The sequence below is a fragment of the Streptopelia decaocto genome (assembly GCF_964273445.1).
Source record: "Streptopelia decaocto genome assembly, chromosome: 3".
In the NCBI taxonomy this organism is placed as follows: Eukaryota; Metazoa; Chordata; class Aves; order Columbiformes; family Columbidae; genus Streptopelia; species Streptopelia decaocto.
The window spans coordinates 37,648,142-37,668,228 of NC_138656.1; the positions used below are offsets into that span (position 1 = coordinate 37,648,142).

At 45.2% G+C, this 20,087-nt stretch overlaps 1 protein-coding gene across 6 annotated transcripts in view; it reads left to right on the forward strand.

Moving 5' to 3' along the window:
* Positions 1-19,369: 19,369 nt before the first annotated feature.
* Positions 19,370-20,087, forward strand: part of LOC309437277 (protein ELYS-like) — a 41,146-nt gene continuing 40,428 nt past the window's right edge. For 3 of the 6 annotated variants that reach the window (XM_082047479.1, XM_082047484.1, XM_082047482.1), the window contains exon 1: positions 19,466-19,622. The gene's annotated coding sequence lies outside the window, so the exon portion shown is untranslated. The other 3 variants (XM_082047480.1, XM_082047483.1, XM_082047481.1) reach the window with 3 other exon arrangements.

The following is a 20,087-nucleotide window of genomic DNA, read 5'->3' on the forward strand; positions in this document are numbered from 1 at the left end:
TATTGCACTAGTCCCTGTACGGCGCACAGGAGAGAGGGACCCTTTGCCATATGTAGGCAAAGGTAAGGGAGCCCTGAAATAAGGCACAGGCAGAATTGTCATTGCACGGGCCCTGAATTTCACATCAGCACCACAAATGTATTTTCTTTTGGTTTCCTTATTTAAATTCTCCCTGTGGAAACACCCAGGGAATGGGGGGTTGCTGGGTGTGAATTCAGGGACAGAAAGGCTGGAGGTGATCAAGATGCTGGATGGGAGGGAACAGCCTCTTTCCCCAGGGAGCGGATGCTGAACGTGAGCAGCCTCACAAGTGATGAGAGAGCAAATAGCCCGTTGGTGCCAGTGTCCATGGCTGCTGTCTGCTCCATCTATTGCTGAACCTGGGGAGAGAGCAGGGACCAAGCCCTGCCTCATCCTTTGGACCAGAACAGGGTTCGTGCAGACTTCTCCAACCCTCCTACCTACCCCTTCTGTCAGAACAGGACTACTGCCTGCATTTATTTTCTCTGGCTTAATATTTACACCGGATGGACCGCTACTATTGCCACTATCAGTCCTGGGACCAGATACCTGCTGCAAGGATTAGGGGATCAGGGTGGGAGAACTGATGCTGGCCAGAGGTGGGAGCTGGCCTGCCTGGAGGCTGGGTGGGCCCTGCAGCCCTGTGCCCCTGAGCACAGGGTGCCTCAGGATGCTGGACGCCTTGCAGGAGCAAGTCTACTGTCTGTCACAGGCCTTGGACACGCTGTGTGGAAAGAGGCTGCAGGTAGGAAAGGGGCACGTCTTCCTACTGCCCTGCCCCATGGCATTTCTGGAGAGCAGGAGCAACGCGTGTGCTTTAAATCCCCTTCAAGCAATGATTGCACTTAATAGTGATGGAGAGACAAGCTTTCCCCATGTGGAGTTCCTCAGTGGGGCTGATGGCTGCCAACTCCCCTGCAGGGACACTAGTCTCTCCAGAGTAGCACACCTGGGGGCACAATGCTGCTGAGACATTTATTTCCTCATCCCTTATTTTTATAAGGAAAAATACATTGTCCTTGTCTCTGGGAGAAAAACACAGTAAACATTTTCATATTCCTCTGGAGGCTATGTGCACATACCATCTCAGAGTTTACTGGGAAGTGTTTTGAAAAGCAGCACTTTTCTGACTTTCTTTGCAATGTCCTTTTGTTCTGCCAAAAGCTAGCAGAAGTGTCCTCCGATGGTAAGTATTTAAAATAATAGCTCATTCCTTTTCTCCCCCTTTTGCAACACTGTTTTTCTGTTTGGTTTCCTCCCATCATTCACATTTCAGTTTTCCTTTATCTTCACGGATCATTTATGTTTGGACTCTGTTCCCCTGGAGAGGGCCTTCCTGAGGACAGCTCTGAGTGTTGCTGCTCTGCTAGAAAGACCTCTCTTATGTGGAGCTGATAACATAGCCTTCGTCCCTGCTGGCAGCCTGCTGGGAAAATTAATCCTTTCTCCCCAGGACTCTCGTTAATTTAATTATTTTTGTATTGTTTGAGTGCTTTTTTCAAAAGCTGACTTTCCGTAAACATGTTCTATACTACTGTGGTAATATACAAACGGCTTAATCATGCATCTGACAGTTTCTTCTGTGAAACATGTTTTCTGCACCTAAGTGATCAGACAAACCACTTATTGGTAATATAATTTAGATATCTAATCTCTTCTGACAACCAAACCCAGAATTAAATGCTGTTCACTGGGAGGCACAGAGGAGAACAATGGCACTTGCCAGCCCTCATTCCCATCTCTGTGCACCACACACACTTCAGCCTTTGCTTGGCTTCGGTCCATGCTTCAGATGAGAGGTCACTCAAGACAATAGAAAACCAGCTCCAGGCAACGTAGGGCATTTGTAGCTATTGTTTTAAAGGACATATTTTACATAATATGTTTACACAAAAGGAAAAAAAAAAAAAGGCAATTTTAGCCCTTGAGTGATTGTCTTTAGAAAAAACACTCATCTGGGAGCTGCGCTCCTGCTCCCATTACTCTCCTGGAACATGAAGCCTCTTACACTTGGCCAGAAGCCCCGAATACTTCTCTGAAATACCAAACCATGGTGTGTCCTGGAACCACAAATACCGAGTGCTCTGATGGCTTGGGCTCAAGATTATCTGTTTTGTACTCTTGATGGTGTCACTGATTGACTAATGAACTTCAGCAAGTTACTCACCACTTTTGGGGTTGTTTTCCCTTCTGTTGCTTGTTTCTGGAAACGGTCTTGAAGGCCAGGATTTGTTTTCTTCGTACTTGGCAAAGTAATCCCAAACTCAACTGAGGCTTGTAAGTACCAATATAACACAAATAGCCTGTTGCATATTCTTGGGACACCATGTTATTATAATATCATAATATTGCAAAATACTCTAAAGACACGTAAGATCTCAAAATGCACTGAAATGCATCTTAAGGAGATATTTCTGTGATATTTCATCACAGAAAAATGCTAGTACACGTCACCCATTGAACTTTAGAATGATTTGCTGACAGCAGAGGGATTGCCTACTTGTATTTGATTCACTTGTCAAATTAGCAAAATATTTTTAATGCAAACTGCCATAGGGTCTCATTTAAATCCAAGCATATTCCTGGAAGCCTGATATCCTCTCTTCTTCCACTTCTGGGGTCCTCCTTATTTCTCAGAGAAGGCTTTTCTAGATAGGTCTGCTCTCAAACCCTAACACTGCTGTCCCTGCATGAGTAAAGTGACCTAGAAAACATAAATCTCTGATAGCAATTCAGGGCCAGGGCCTGCCAGTTCCTCAAGAATAGTATCATACTCTGTGACTAAAAGCATTGATGGCCACTGAGCCCTTCAAGAATATGCCATTATTCACTATAAACAGACGCAGCAAGTCTCTTCTCTCTGGCAGTAAAGTCAGTGGGCAGACATCAAGAAGTGCCTAATGGTAACACCAGGAAAAGTAAAGGAAGATGTTAAGGTCTGGTTCTGCTTTATGTTACCACAAGTTACAAGTGCCTTTCCAATGAACCTGTCTTCATTGCTGTAAGTCTAAAAGGTAAATGAAAACAACACAGTTTTCAGAAGTTCATTAAGTTGGTTCATTTGCATATTCAGAAGAGAACAGACTGAGCTTAACTGACGCAAAGTTTGGAATTCTCCTAGCACCATGACTTTCAGCCACATGCTGAGGCCTCTCCTCACCAGCAGAGACATTAACTCCTTCAGGCAGTGATTCACAACACCTGAGCTTCAAGCCCACAATCCTATGTAGGAGACAGGTGTGCTAGAAGTACACCCCAGTGAGCCCACATCCATCCATGAAGGGCATATGCATTGCTTACAGTCAGGTGGAAGACAGCTGTGTTTGGGCACTCTGGCCCACAGTGTCATTCCTAGAACCTGAGCTTATCCTGTCTGAACACTTCCCATATCAGCTCCATCATCACAGGCATCTGCCAGTCTGCTTTTCAGTCTACTTGGCTACTTTTCCCAAGTTTGCCATGTGAAATTACACATATTATTGTCACAGCCATGTTTCCCTACTATACCAAACAAACCACATTTTCTTGGACTGAATTTATTTCACCCTGCAGTGCTGCTGCCATGAGGAAAGGCCCCTCGCTATATGAGGATGTGCTGTATTTTTACACTGTGTCATAAAAGATGAAGAGGCTGCTGAGGGGTTCATTTTAATGGATTCACAGCAACCTTGCTTGGGCCTGAAATGAGTCAGGATGGAGTGAGTTTCCCCTGCCTGGCCAAGTGGTGAGAGCTCCACGAGCTCCCGTCTTCCCATGCTGAGCCCACTGACCCCCAGGAGCTGTTCACGGGCTCCCCCTGCCCACAGGGCAATTAGTATCACATCAGTGAAGGGGAACTCAGCTCTCCAGTAAGCCTGGGAGAGTCCTCCTCATCCGCATCCTCAGCCTCATCTTCTTCATTCTCACCCTCCCTAGCAGGGGACTGCCACGGCTTGGGATGTTGCACCAGAGCAAAGCCTTCCTCGCCCAGTGTGGCCAGGTACACGTATGCTGTCCTGAGTGAATCTGCTTTCTGTGATGGAAACTTCTCAAATTATTCCTGTCTCCCCAGCAAGAGAGCAGCTTGCAGATGATTTGGTAATCTGCCTCTGCCAAAATAGTACCTCTGCCATTTGACCAGAAAATCTGTGTTTCAGATCTCTGCAGGAACAGAAAACCTGTCCTTTCACCAATTACAAACTTGGAAGGCGTTCAAGTAGAAGAAACCAATAAAATGTTGTTCATGGTGAATTTATAGAGATGTGGGAAGCTGGCTCCACCAGGCCCATTTTTAAATACCAGCAAACATCACTCTTAGGATAAAAAGCTGGTTTGAAGGAATTAAAATACATTTGCATCAATGGAGCTGCCTGATCTAAATCCTCTTTTCCCTCTGCTGGGAATTTAGAACTGGCACTCTGGTACTAAATAGGAAAACACGTATTTCAGCACTGAACGTACTAATCCTGCCCTCTGTGCAGCAGGGTGAAAACTTACCCTCATGTCCTGGCAGCCTCGCACACCGAGAAATGTTTCTGGAGATGTTAACTGAGCTATGTCAGGCAGTCTACTTATGTGTGATACAACTTGGGCTTCACAGCCATCAAGCTAGAGCCCCAGCCCAAGTGTTTATCAGCACATCTATAGACAAAGTTAAAAAACAGCAGAACACGGTGACTGTCCCAAAACTGAGATGGACACCCTGGAGCTGTGCTAGGAACGTTGGGCTGAACTCAGGCTTGGCAACCAGCACTTCTCAGCACATCAAATGGAGAAATTCTCTGTGACTTCAGCAAGGCTCTGGTTTCACTCACGTTTTCCTCTATTCAGATATATTAGTGGCCTGTAGCCAGTGATTTTCAGCACTGTTCCTACCCAGTATCCAGCTATGTGTTAGCCATAGCAACTCAGGCAAGCTGCTTTTCATAAAGCAATATTGCCATTTTCCCCTGTTTCTGACTGAGATGCCATTTCACAGGTATTTTCAGAATTTTTTCTCTGCTTAGGGTCTAAATGCATCACCTACAAGGGGGAGTAGAATAGACTGAGTTTGTACCCCTAGGCCTTTCCCTTCTCTTTGTTATCAGAGTAACTCTTTCCAGTCTGGTTTAGCCACCAGTTCAAGTAGAGATTGCTACTCCTGCAGCCCAGATGAGCGCATCTGCCCTTCTGGCAGGATGGAGACCAACCCACGCAGCTCTTCCTCCCTCAGCATCCCATGAGGGCAAAACCTTGCACCATTTGATTCCACTTGATTAACTTACAGTTTGCATTGGTTTTCTCTTGTTCGTGTGCCAAGAACAACCTCCTCGAAGAGTTTGGGTTAGAAAGGCTACCAAGAAAAAGTATACTAGTTGGGCTTCCTTTATAAGATGAGGTGGATTCTGATGCTGCCTCAAACTTAACCATTTGTCTAAATTTCTTTTGTTCTTGTAATCCAGACATCATCTGGTTCTACCTAACTGTTATCATTAATGTGCAACCAACATTCAGTGAAACCGAACTACACCTTCAGGCCAAACCCCGACTTTACAGGGCAGCTAGTGCCATAGCACTATGTTTCCTGAGGTTTTCTAGCTGTGAGCACACCTCATCTGAGGTCTACTGACTCTGTGTCTCTGCTGCTGCTCAGAGAACATCCCTGCTCCCTGGGTGAAGCAGTGACTGGGAATTGACTAAACTGGAATTTGAGTAAATCAAAGGAATGGCTTTGATTATGCCAGATACCCCAGACAATTAGTGCATTACAGAGGGGGAAAGACCTGAACTGCAGCAGAAAGCCTACCTGGGCAAGCCCCAGGAGGGTAGCAAGCATGTAACAGTTTCTGACAAAAGCACCACATTTCCTCTACGCAACACACTTTTGTTTGGGGTCTTCTGCCGTGCTGAAACTCTGAGAGGAGGAACAGCCATGGAGGGATGACTCAGGGCTATGCTGGAGACCAGGAGATGGCTCAGAGGTGGAGCTGTCTCACAGGCCCACTGCAGCCTTGTATCACAGGGTTGACTCAGGCAGTGGTCAGGCTGGAGAGGCTGTCAAAGGTTGCAGTGACTTCTTGGCATATTCTCTGCCAAAAAAATGTCCCACGTGTTCACCAGCTTCCATCTGACTTAATCTTCCCTGAACACGGGTGACCAGGCTTAGTCATGGGATTGAAGGCAAGGGCTCAACCTCTGCCTTTTTGCGCTATCACCAAAGCTTACTGCGAGTGCCTGGCCTGACACATCTAACAGCTATATTTACCTTGTTTCATGTCTGTCTCACACTGGGCACTTATCATAGTCCTGAGGCTGATTAATGCACCATGGCGAACACCCATTATACCTGTCCAGGGGATCTCTGTGGGACTTGGAAGGACCTCCCGTGACATCCAGCCTGGAGAACTGCTCAGCTTTAGCAGAAGCAAGAAGCAGCTCTTGGCACCACCCTCCTGCCAGAGCTGTCATAGGGAACCTATTGTAAGAACCCGGTGCAAGCTCACTCTCCTGAGGTGGATGCAACGCCCTCCCCATCCTGCTGGAGACAGTTCTTCTGTAGGAAAACATGTTGTCCAGCTCCTATAACGGGAAATGGAAGGAAAGGCTAAGAAACATATTCAGAAGAGCTGAAAGACTAAAGCAGACTCCTCCTTCAGAAGAAATATACATGCACCCAAAATAGAATACATTTATTTCCCTGCCTCTTCCCTGAGCTGAGGAAGGTAACAGAAGCAACAATACATTATCCTGAGGGGAAATGGTGAAAGCAAAGGTGTTTTGGGCCTGTTTCTCGCTGGGGATCAAGGAGTGAAGAAGGCAGGTGGCTTGAGAAGCAGCTCATCACCAGCACATTGCCTGAGTTGGGCCAAGCACTGCATATGACCTGCTCTTGATGCTGGGTTTTAAACTCTTTGGTATTGGAAGGGTTTTAAAATTGCAGCAAAGTGTGTTTTGGTGATGTTTTTGTCCCTCAGTCTGAGGAGATGTTGACAGTCTCACTTCCTACCAACTGCAATGCTGCAATTGCCTAATGCAATGTTGTTCACGTTACTGGTTTCTCAGAGCATTACAAGTTTCTAACCTCTCATTCAAATGATATGATGAAAATATCATGATTGGTTTATTGCTATAGCCATAAACATCAGATGCTGCACAAGTTTTAGTCCAAACAGCCTAAACTGCCATTTACTTCAAGAAAATCACCATGACTAATTCGTATCTTTCCATTTGAGAATGAGTTCCCACAGGTAGGGAATTAACTACTTTCAGATAAAATTGCTTATTACTAGTAAATGACTATTACTTTGACTCACACTAACAGTTGCTAATTTTACAAGACGGGGAGGGAGAGGAACACATGTCTGTACCAGCTGTTGTTTCACTCTTGTCCAAAAAGCATGAAGACGTTGTTGGCAATCATGGAAAAAAGATTTTATTTCTTCCTCTTCAAGCACAAGTATAACAGCTGTTGCTTCTGGCAAGTGTAATTTTTGCCCTATTGATGTTCATCCCATACAGAATTTTATAACAGACCAAACAAACAAACAAAACACAAGAGTGATAGAAGTTGTGCCATGAATCAAACTCATTTCCCATTGTTGGCACTCAAATAAGAAAAGTGAATAATCTGTCCACATGAAGCTGTAATGGCCCTGAAACCAGACCTGTCCCTTTCGCTAACCTCAGAAGAAGAGCAGCAGCAGAAGAAATTATCACCACTTGTCACTCGGCAGGGCACTGCCTCAGATTTCCTACAAGTCCTTTTCTGTTGCTGTACCAACAACTGCGTTCCTTCTCCCTCTTGGCAGCAAGTGGCTTTCTTGATGGAAACTTTATTTATTTGTCCTGCATTGAGCCACAAGAAAACGCCTGCCCTACGACAAGGCAGCGGCACGACGGGGCTCCCCTGCACGTGGCTGCTCGTCTGCTCTGCTCTCTGCTGCTGGCGGACACTTGCAAGCTCTGTCTGGTTCAGCAACCCAGCATCTCCTTACCTGACAAAGTAGATGGAAACACATCACTTTGGTGCCATACACAGCTTTTTCCTATAGTTGTTCAGTGTCAAGGCCACAAGAACAGTCTTCTCAGCTCAAGCTCTGTCGAGGCAGCCTGGGATGTACAGCAACCAGAAACCCACATAGTACTAGTCCTATGGGGCAGCTAAACCTTTGCTAGTAAACCCAATCCCTATTACTACATGTCACAGAAAAAAATTCACCTTCTCAGTACAAGCAACACCTGAGCTCTGATTTTTCTTCTTTTTTTTTTTTTACTTCTTTTTTTTTTTTTTAAATCCAAGCTGCTCGGTTACCATTTTCAGCATCATCCCTGATTTCCCTCAGTTGGCCATGGGGTTTTAACACCATATGTAATCCCCACAGTTCAGTTCCTTGTTTCTCTCCTTTTCACTCTGAGGACCTCACGTTTGTCCCTCTGTCTGTCTCACTGGTACATTGCACTATATGCTGGTACTGCTTAAAAAGGCTTCAGGGTGAGATGAAACAATTCAAATCAGCTCACTGCAAGTCTTAAAAGACATTGACTGGTGTATTAAGGACTTTGGATTCCCATATTATAAATGCAGAGGGTTAACCACAACAGAACTCTTAAGTACACAATTCTGAGTGCATGCCTAGGGATCCAGTGTATCAATCTCCAGGTTTATGTTTCTTGAGTTACAGCAGTAGTTTTTGTTTTTGTTTTTTTTTTTTCTGGCAGACCTAACAGGCAACACAGTCCAAAGTAAATTCTAAACTTAACCCTCCATCACAGGGGGCTGATTTTGATTAATAAAGCTGACGATGCAGAGCAGCTAGAATCTACCACATATGCAAGGAACTAAGATGATTTGTGACACTTTAAAACAAACCACATTCAGTCAGAAGGGCAGGGGCTGAGAAGAAGGGATCCCATTCCCACAGTTTAATTCCAGTTGAAGTGAGAGACTCAGCTAGCGTGCATACTACAGGAGTATAATTTGTCATTTGACCAAAAGTCACAGTCTTGACACGGAAATGAGTAGGTAAAAGCCAGTGATTTGTTCTCATGCAGAAAGAGGCATTAGAACACTGAATTAGCCTCTTATAGCTTGAAAAATCTATGCATCTTAATTCTCTAGAGCCAGGGCCAAGTCACAGTGACTATTTTTAAGTTGAATTCCCTGTTGAAATCAAGGGCAAATGTGGACTAGAAGTCAATGGTGCCATCTGGCCCTTCAGCAGGTCCTTGCATGCTGTTAGCTTTGCAAAATTCAAGGAAGGTGATGTTAATCACCCAGCACAGCAGCTGCTGCTGGAGCTGTTCCTTGGCTGAAGTGCTGCTCAGCCAGCAGCCAGAAATGCCTCCAAAGTATATTTAATTTAGCAGTGTATTTTTCTGAGTTTATTTCTTAAGAGGCAGCAGCCACTGGTACGAATAAATACCCAGTTCCACATACTAACCAATTTGAAGCAAGTCTACTTGAACAAGTGACTGCAAGAACTGGAATACCTGGCTAATGTTTCTGGCTCAGCATTGGATCCGTTGCACAAATTTTGGCAAGGCATTTCTCGTTATAGCCGTTTCCCTTCCAGCTGGTAAAGCTGCAAGCACTTTGTGAGCCAGGCTGAGTATAATCCTGTCTTTATATGAAGCCTAATGAAACAGGACTCTGATCTCAGCCAGTGCATGTAGATCAAACTTGTTGAACTTAGTTTTTTTAGCCAGATATATTAAAAAAAAGCGAAACCAAAAACAACCCAAAAACCAGAGCTCAGCATCCTATTTGCCAGCAGCAGAGCCAGGGGCACACTGCAGCGACTGGCAGACTGCAAAGAAACCTCACATCTCCTCTAGGACTGCAGGACAAGTCACATAGTGAAACCAGCTAAAACTTGCTTTCAGTGAGATCCCCGACCAGACTCCTCTCAGTGACTGGTCCTGATTTAAACACTACTGTAATAGAATAGAATTGTAGAATCACAGAATAATTTCAGTTGGAAGAGACCCTCGAGATCATTGAGTCCAACAATTAACCTAATTCTGGCACAAAACCATGTCCCTAAGAACCTCATCTATACATTTTTTAAACACCTCCAGGGATGGTGACTCAACCACCCTACAATAATATAGTAATATATGCAGTAATGTAAATATATTAATATTATAATAAATATTACAGTAACATAAATTATTGTAGGTGAAATCATACAACTTGCTCATAACCCTTCATGGGAAGAAGCTAAACACCATGTATTTACATGGCATCAGGGTGCCAGCCATGGTGCAGCAGCATGGGGACGTGCTGCATGCGGTGGCACCCAGGAGGAGGAGATGGCTCTGCTGGAGGAGCTGGCAGCAGAGGGGCAGCACCCAGCCCTGCATTGACATAATTCTTAGATTTGTCCACTGTTTGAGTCTTTGTGTGCAAGGAGAGGGCAAAGAAATGAGAAAATAAATTACTTCTCTGCCAGCATTTTTTCAGGGAACCTCAATTTTTTTCCCACTCACTGATGCTGAAAGATATACAACCTGTGGCAGAAATGTTTGCTAGCAGAAGGGAGAAAATAGTAAATATACCTGTTTGTTTCCTCACTTAAAATAAATATTTTCTTACAATCAGCAAGGAACAGCAACACAAGTTGGCAGACAAACTCATTTACAATGCTCCTTGTAGGACATCAGCATCCATTTTGCATGTAAAAGCTCCACCAACTTGTTTAATTAGCATGGTACAAGCTGCTGCTATAGTTTCTAGTGGAGATGAGGAGACAATCCAGCTGATCTTTGTCTCGGGTGACATGTTCCAATGAAGCTGGTGCTACATACAAGCTGGGGCTCTCTGGCAGTGAAAAGACCCCTCCCCAGAAAGCCCCTGGGAGCACCAGGCAAAGAAGCAAAGTCTGATGCAGGTCAGGTAGTGCCAGTGCCGGGAGCTGCCCAGGGAGACCCTCAAGTCGCTGGCACTCAGCTCATTTCCCTCATGTCACTTCCAGAATAATATTTTCTAGCTTTGAAATGATGGAGTAAGAGAAGCTAAAAGGACTATTTATTCACAGTGAATATCTGCTCCAGCAGTTAATGAGCAGATTCAGCAGACTGAGTGATGTCTCCTCCTCTAAATTGCTCACTCCCGAGGTCACTGTGGCTCTTTCAAGGGCACTAGCTTTGTGCTGGCTGTCTCTGTACGCGAGAGGATGGATTAACCTTTATTTTTCAATACTCATGGGTCAAAGCCAACAAAGCACTGATCACTTTCTGCAAGGCACCGAGCACCCATTGACAAATGAGGTGTCTTAGCACCTCTCAGGAGGCGATCAGCATCTGGTAGAATAAAAGGCTGCAGGGCTGAGCTACCCAGACAGCCTACACAGCAATAAATCAGACATCACAGCTGCTGTGCTGGCAAGTATATTAGTCGCTCACACTCAGCAGTGCCTCTCACACAGCTGGGCACACTGACATTAAACCTTACCTGAGCAGGGAAATGACTCTTCAGCTCAAATATTTTCAATAGCTGCTCTGTTACAGATGGTTTGAGGAAACACGGACATCCTGCACTCCCCTGCACACAGTCATGAGGAGCTTGCATAATCCGCTTTGTCTGCTTAGAGAGGAACTGCTGGATACCACACACTTTTAAAAAATCTGTACTTGACAGCAATTTCAACATGTATGACCACATTCTCTGTGAAAAGAAGCCAGTTTCATTTATTTTCCTTTTTTTCAGGTTGTATTTTCCAGCATTCATGTTTTTGCTACATACATTTGGATTTGATTGTTTCCAAGCTTTCTAGTTTGCATCTTTTGGCATTTTGACCCAAGGTCACGCACAGAGAATATAACGACCAAAGAAAACACCTAATACCAACAATCTCACACTGATCCCTTCCCAGCTCCAGTTGTGTTAAATTAGGGCACTCCAAATTCGAACACAGTATAAACCACCTTACACATGCATTATTTGCACAGTGATAACGAAATTTAGTCAGCAGAGTGATTTTGGTGTCAATGAAACCACCACCCTCTTAATTATTGGAATGTTCTTATTTTAGACCTCAGAAAGCTTCTGCAGGGTAGTTTGCAGCACCTCAGCACAGCAGCCCACTTCTCAGTTCCCGTGCACTGCCTGTTGCTTTGTGCTGCATAAACTGATTTCAAAACTCCCTCTGCAACAGAAATCACAGGGAAACTGTGTTTCAGCGATAGATTTTAAGACTTTACTCTTTAGGATTAGACATAAAAACCATCACACTTGAACAGTGCGATTAATTCAGCCACATTGCACATGTGCTATGTAGGAACTTTTATTCCTTGCCTATGTAAAAGAGTATTTGTTGTTTACACCATCGAGTATAAACCCCAGTTTTCTCAAGATGTGTAATGCAGACCAAATGCTACAACCAGAATGTGAATGTCCCACTTTGTTGACTCTATTGACATGACCTTCACGTTGCAAAATGAGGGACATCAGTTATCGTAAAGGCTGGGTGAGTGAAATGCTGCTGGAGAACTTGGCAATTTCTTGTGTGGTCAGTCAAGAAAAAGCTGAAAAGAAACTGCCTGCTCTGAATTAACTGGTATAAGGTATATCCACATCAACACAGCTTGCCCTTTGTTTTGATATGTTGGTCATTTTAGACATGCTGAAGCAACAACCTAGCTTTACCTGCAAGAACCTAAAAAGAAACATGAAAGGTAAATAAATGTGGGACATGAACTTCCCTACGAAGAACTGTGTACATAATTAGAGACTCCTGCACCTGAGGGTTATTTTGCCTTTCATTTCATGATCAGTATGGATAATTGGAAGGTCTTAGAGCAGTCTAACAAGCACCACATATGGGAGAAGCTGGCTTTGAGATTTAATTGCCTATGCACTAAGCAAGGCGCAGCAGCAGCTTCCCAACCCTCGATGAACAGGGTGATTCCTCCAGCCATGGGTAGCCAGCTCAAAGCAAGGCACCCTTCTCTGCAATTTGTCTGGGTTCCCTCTGATGTTAGAGGGAGACCCAGGCACCCCAGAGGGACCTTCATGCTGACCCACCCAGGTGCCTCTCCCGCCACAAGACAAACAAGGTCTCCTGAAGTGCACACTCCTTCACCCAGCTACAGAGGGAGCCCAGATGACTTATTTAATTTATTGGCAGAGGTAGATGTTGTAGGTGGGAGGGTCTATGGTCCAGGGCACTGCAGGGTTATAAGTGAGGGAAATCTGATTTATGGGTCAGTCATCATAGCTGAAGAAAACCAGTCTTTCGGGCACATTTAAACGAGATGCTCATCTTTCATACAGCTAAAGTTAGATGAGACAAATCCTGTCATAATGACCAGTTTGTTTCTAGCAGCAATCATCTCCCTTGGAGGTAAATCTGCATTCCTTCTCAGCCTTGCTGTTGACAGAATAATATTAATATTGGGTTAACATGAAGGTTATTGTATTGTGAAGAAATGCATGTACTTGAGGAGGAAAAAAATGCTTATGTGGGTGTCACGGTGCATTCGGTGATGGACTCGTGATGGTTCATTTACCTTGATCTCGAAGCGCAAAATTAAAGCAACCAAAATGCCAAGGGGTTATAATTCAATCAAACAGTGTTACTTTATTATTTTGGCCGTAAAGCGGCACGTGATCAAGAAAGTGGAGGAAAAGGTAAGAAAAAGAAAAGGGGGAAAGAGGATTAGCTACCACCAACGAGTCTCAAGGCATCCCCATGGTCTCAGATCCCGAAGCAGCATCCTGTCAGGACCCCGTCATGACCTGTGATCCTTTGGTGGGGAGATCTCAACAATGTCCAGTCGGGAATCATCTTTTATGTTTCTTCACCCCCCGCCTTGCTCCCATGGATTGAGGCCAATCTCCACCTTTGTTTCGCAATCCAGGCTTAACTGCGCAGGCCCGAAGAGTCCCTGCTTCGCTTGCCAGAATCCGTCTGTGCCTGCGTCACCTCGCGTTCAGAGTTCTCCTACTTGTCCGCTGAGTGACCTCAAGACCCTCTGCGAGCCTCTGCGTATGCTCTTCTTCATTGGCCTTAGTAACAGGGAGGAGGTGGGGGGCAAGTCTGGCTGAGGCAGCAGGTGAAATCCATCTTCTGGACAGCAGCTATTGTTACCTGTAGCCCCAGGTCGGAGAGACCTGTACAACACAGTTCTTTTCCTCAAGCCTCTCTCCAAGTCCTTGTACAATTCTTTCTATCAGGGCATCTGTTCTCCAAGTCTCTGAAGATGTTCAGGCAAATACTGTTCTTCAGACCAACTCTTACAGTGGTTTCCTTACTTCTAAGTGACTGCTTTTTGTAGATCTTAAGAAGATGACATAGTGTCCCTGAATTATGAAATTAAAAGTCTGAATGGCATTAGTCAAGCTACTAATATTACTCAGAGGTTCCCACCTCCCAGAAGCCAGACCTTCCAGTGTCTGTCATCTCTCTGCTGCTCAGCTGGGAACATGTGTGCACAAGCTGTTAGAGCAAAGACAGGTCTCTTCAGCACCTCAGCTCACACCAAACCTGTTAACCACAGGACTTCCCCAACTGCCACACACAGCAGAGGGGTAATGGAGGATCAGATCCAGAAACAGCCTTCCTGTCCCAACTGGATTTAAGGACAGAAAAGTCACATTTTTAATCAGCAAGAGGAAGATGTCTAGGCTTCAAACAATTGCCTCCAATAGCGGGGAAAAAAAAAAAAAGGCATAAAATGCAGCTGGTAGGCTTCAAACAATTGCCTCCAATAGCGGGAAAAAAAAAAAAAGGCATAAAATGCAGCTGGGAGTATCTCTGACAATCAAACTGTTACATTTCTTACAGATTAACCCAAGATGTGACCAACACACAGTGTGCTGCTCAAGAAAGCTGTTTTCAAGGTCTCCTCTGGTCCCTTTTTCTGCTTGAACTGAAATGTGGGCACTTCTTTCTCTCCTTTTTTTAATGGCTGCATGACTCTTTAGCAACTGCAGTTCCAACCACCATTTAGTTTTCTTTTTCTCTGGGAAATTCTGGAGTGCCTCTCTTTATATTAAATTATTGCTGCTTTAGTGGAGAATAGAAAAGATCCTGTTATACTATTATTGGCTCATTAGGCTTGTAATTACTTCGGATTTGATATTGAAAAGCAGTAATTAATGTTTTTAATGTGTAGTATGAGTAGTGCCCTACAATTGAATGAGTACCATTTTAAAGGAAAAATAGAAAATATTTATTCCCCACTAAATATATAGTAGAATTAAAGTCTGAGAATATTTATAAAATACTTAAGAGCAAAAAATGTCTAAAACTAATTGCTAGTATGGCATAAGCTGGCATTCTGAATCCAGAAAATTAAATTAAGATTAGTCTTTTAAAAAAACACAGAACATAAATAAAAAAAAAATCTCAGTTGAAACAATTCACAATGAAACCCTTCAAACAGCCTTACCTCCTGCCTGTTGGGTCTGAGTCTTTTTAATAGTTGGCTTTAAAGACACAGGATATGTTTTCCAAATAGGTTCCTCCTATATAATTACTAAAAGGTAGTGTTTAATTCTTGTTTTTAAACTTGTATCCTTGTAATTACATATTTGGATAAGTATAAACAAGGAGCATCCTGTGTTTATAAACAATCCTGTGCTTGAAAATAATTATTACACCAAGGCAGCATTTTCTTTTTTGTTCTGCCTTTATGCCCCTGATATATGCTTACAGTTTGAACCTCATTTTAACACAGGGCTCTCTTCATCTGAGGATCTGCTTAATTTTGGTACAGCTTACTGAAAATTTCAGACCGTAAGCACCAACTAAGAAGCGCTATTAGTGGATGCTACTGTATGCTCTTCATGATGATTTGAAAAAAAATATTATCAAACATGCAACACTTTCCATTTTATCTTTTTGAGGCAGATCTGCAGATACTCAAACAACACAAAGGCAAAAGCTTGTGGAGTTTCCTCTTTATCTCACCTTCCAGACTCCAGCACGGACAGTATAAAGCTCTGTCCTTGTCCTCTTTTGTTCTTTATCTCTGGGTAATCCCAACCACAAACATAAATTCAGCTGCTGAGCAACTTAAAGATCCCGTGCTCTGTTCCGATCAGTCTCTTTTGCCCCGCAGGTGTCACACTGCCCAGCTCATCTGGGAGGAGCTGCCAGTGTCCAGCTGCAAAACTAACACACCTTCAGAATTCCCCTTTTCCTCACCAGAAACACTTGGCAAGGGTCAGGCTTCCTCTTGTGCAGGCAAATACCATTTCACGGATGCCCAGTCACTGTGTGCACAACCTCCCGCAGTCAGTCAGCAGCTGGGCTGTCCTGTGCACCTTCATTGCCGGGCAGGGTGGGCTCCTTGTCCACGACTGGCGCTCTTATGTGCTACAAATTAATACATCTAAAATGGCAACAGCATCGACCGAGTCACGGCTTCCATTTGCATAATAATAGAAAAAATGGTAGACAACCTTAAGAGGCACAGCTGTAATTTAGAGATAATGTATGCTGTTAATTTTGCAGGAAGAAGCTGAACGTATTTGTCATTCCTTTGATGATCCTGCCACTTAGAAGCATTGCAGATTTTTTAATTAACATAAAAAATGCCTGTTCTAAAGTCAAATAGTGTTTTGACCATGTTACAATACATACACTCAAAGGGGCAGCATTAGACTTGCACTTTGACCTTCACAGTTACTTTCTCTCTTTTCAGTCACTAACGGTGTAATCTCAATTTTATGTTAACTTGCTGGCCTTTTTACATGTGCTTTCTTGTCAAAAATAAGAGCAAAACTGCAGCTAAATAGCCTACCCCTTTAAAATCCAGAGGGACTGGGGTGGGGAAAGTGGTTATCAGGGGAGTTTGGGAAAGAGGAGGTGAAGAAAGAGGTGAGTGTCTGCTAGTTGTCTTAGAAAATCTGAGTCTAACAGGGAGTCTTTGCTGTAAGGGGAAACAGATCAGTCCTTACTTAAAAGAAGCTGTTTTTCTGAAAGAGTATAAGGAAGTCTCAAGTAGCATCATTTAGTATTATTACCTGTTGGGGGTTTCTTTTTTGAGTAAACCTTTTTGAGCACGTATTACTGTGTTGCAGGTTCGAACATTCATCTCAAATTTAGCTGCTTTGCTCCAAAATAAACTAAACTCATTATGGATGAGTTGAGGAAGTCTAGAATGCAAGAACTGGCTTGTAGTCTGATTTTTCACTCTTACCATTTGTAGGGTATTTTAGGATGTAAATGTGGGCGTGTAAGAGAAAAGGTAGATTAAACTCCTGATTGACACTTAATAGCTCTGGTATTTTCCGGACAATTTGTAGCTGTAATGAAAATTATCTTGAACGTGATGTGCAATGAATCTCTTTATGAAGAGAATATCTTTGATATTATGTGGGCTGGAGAAAAAAATAGCACAAAAGTGAAAATTCTGTTAAAATGCCAAAAACTAAAATTCTCTCATTTTGTTTTTAAAGCTGAAAGGAAGACTTAGTTCCTTAGTTTAATCAGAGAGATGACAATAAATTATGCTGTAAGCACTACTATAAGTTCAGTGAGCTTTAGTCAACTTGTGATAATAGCAAAACACTCACATTATGCTCTGTTGAAGCTCATACAGCTAATGGATTTTGCTTATTTCAGGTGAGTATAAGAGAAATAGAGGTCTTTTGGTAGCTGAAATAGAAGGAGTACCATATTCTGAACAGGCATGTGCAGATTGATTAAAAAATGCCTTCTGCACAGTGATGGAGATTTGAATACACACAACATAAAGAGCAAAATGCCTAATTCCTGGCTAGCTGCAGAAAAAGATGGGGTCCTAGAGACAATTGTTAGGTGGAGAGGGGGTTGGAAGTATCTTCTGTCATCTAATTCTTGCTCAGTACAAGAAAGTGGGACTTTGCTCATCCTTTGTTCGTAAACAGTGTTGCACAAGAGATACATTGGTGTGTTATTACCATCTCATCTTAACTGAAACAACATCCAGAGCACCAAAGTCATGATTCAAAGGACTCAACAAACAGCAATTCACAAGTACCGTGATACTTTTCTCTCCTAATGTTGCTGATGTTCTGCCTCCAAGAAGTAAAATCCAAAAGGGTAAGTATCTTGTCAATGTGATGGTGACATGTACCTTATGTTGTGAAGTGAATGGAAAAAAGGTTACAACTCAGCTTGCTAAATCGACACAAAGAATGAGAGCTGTAAAGGATACTATCGTACGGACAGGCACCTCCAGCTACCCTGGCTTTGGAGGTGAATGTGTGCGATATTCATGGTTTCTATCTGTAACAAAATGCTTATTTATGCTGTCATATGGGTAAAGTCTGAAATATTATCTAATGCCTACAGCTTAATGATTTTAAGTATTTTTAATTGCCAATATTATTTCACTTAGATCTAACCATGCTTCTGCTTCTGTGCTGTTTAGGCTGCTGCAGGCAGGTAGGAACAGCTGCAATAAACTAAAGATCAGGGATTACGCAAGCCTGGAAAATGCACAGAATCCTGTTCTCATTCACACTCAGCATATTTTATGAGCAAATACTCCTGGCATAAGCCCCATTCAGAGTGCTGAAGGTTAGTACAGGCCAACGGCCTTTACAGACACACAGAATCACAGAATGTTAGGGATTGGAAGGGACCTCGAAAGATCATCCAGTCCAATCCCCCTGCTGGAGCAGGGACACCTAGACAAGGCTACACAGGAATGTGTCCAGGTGGGTTTTGAATGTCTCCAGAGAAGGAGACTCCACAACCTCCCTGGGCAGCCTGTTCCAGGGCTGATACCTCACTGAGAAGAAGTTTTTTCTCAATTTAAGTGGAACCTCTTGTGTTCCAGTTTGTACCCATTACCCCTTGTCCTATCATTGGTTGTCACCGAGAAGAGCCTGGCTCCATCCTCGTGACACTCACCCTTTATATATTTATAAACATTAATAAGGTCACCCCTCAGTCTCCTCTTCTCCAGCTCCAGAGCCCCAGCTCCCCCAGCCTTTCCTCATAAGGGAGATGCTCCACTCCCTTAATCATCTTCTTTGCCCTGCGCTGGACTCTGTCGAGCCTCCCACACTGCTATGCAGCTCCTGCTTCACTGAAACATGGTCCCATGTTCTCCCGCGTTTTCACTGGCACTGCCAAGATTGCACTTGTTGCTAAAACAGCTGTGCTTGGCACGAGTCTGTAATGAGGTGTGAAAAAAACACAAACCAAGGCTGCAAAGTCCTAGTGAGGAGTTCGATTTCCAGGCTGAGCTGGGGCCCGAGGCACAATGGTTCCGGCCGCAGCGCTCTGCCGAACGGGCGGGCGCTGTTGCAGGCCAGAAACTACAATTCCCGGCGTGCCCCGCGCCCTCCCCGGAAGCGGGCGGGCGGAGAGCGGAAGCGGCTGGCCGCACGGCACGCTGGGACGCGTAGTGCAGCGGCGGCCGCCGCCCAGGGCCGTGTCCCGAGAATTTGAAAATTCCCGCGGTGGCCGCGGCGGCTCTCGCGAGAACTCCGCCCCCCGTCCCGCCCCCCGCGCGGCGGGTGAGCGAGCGAGGTGGGTGCCGCGCGGGGGAGGGCAGCGGCGCGGGGCGCAGCGGCGCGGGGCGCGCGGCAGCGCAGCACGGGCCGCGGTCGGTTGCGCAGGAGCCCAGTGTGTCGCGGCCGGGCAGCTGCGGCGCGGGCGGAGCCGCCGTAACCGCTGTGGGAGATGCCGCCGCCCTCACTGGCACGTACGGGGGAAAAGCGGGCTGGGGCGGGGGGGTGAACAGGGAGAGAAAGGTGGAGGTGGCGACCACCGCCCGCGCGCTTTTCCGCCTGGCTTCCTGCGTTCCCCCGCACCGGCCGGTACCGGGTGCTGCTGGAGCGGCTAGGCCGCCGCCTCTGGCGCAGCGCGGGCCCGGCGGGGGCCTTAGGCCGCCCGGCCGCTGTCTCCCGGCCCTTATGTAAGTGACCCCCTGGGCTGCGGCCCCGTGCCCGGCCACACGTGGCCCGGCCGCGGTCGGGGGCGGCCGGCGGCGCGGCCTGGGCAGCGCACATGGGAAGAGGCGGCTCCGCAGCCGGGAGGCGGCCGTCAGAGGCTGGGGGGCGTGGGAGATGTGGTGGCTGCCGCTGGTAGATTTCCCTCCTGCCCGGCCACCCGCCGCCCGGCTGGCGCACGTCCCCGCCTCTCGCTGCTTCGGTGACTTTTCGG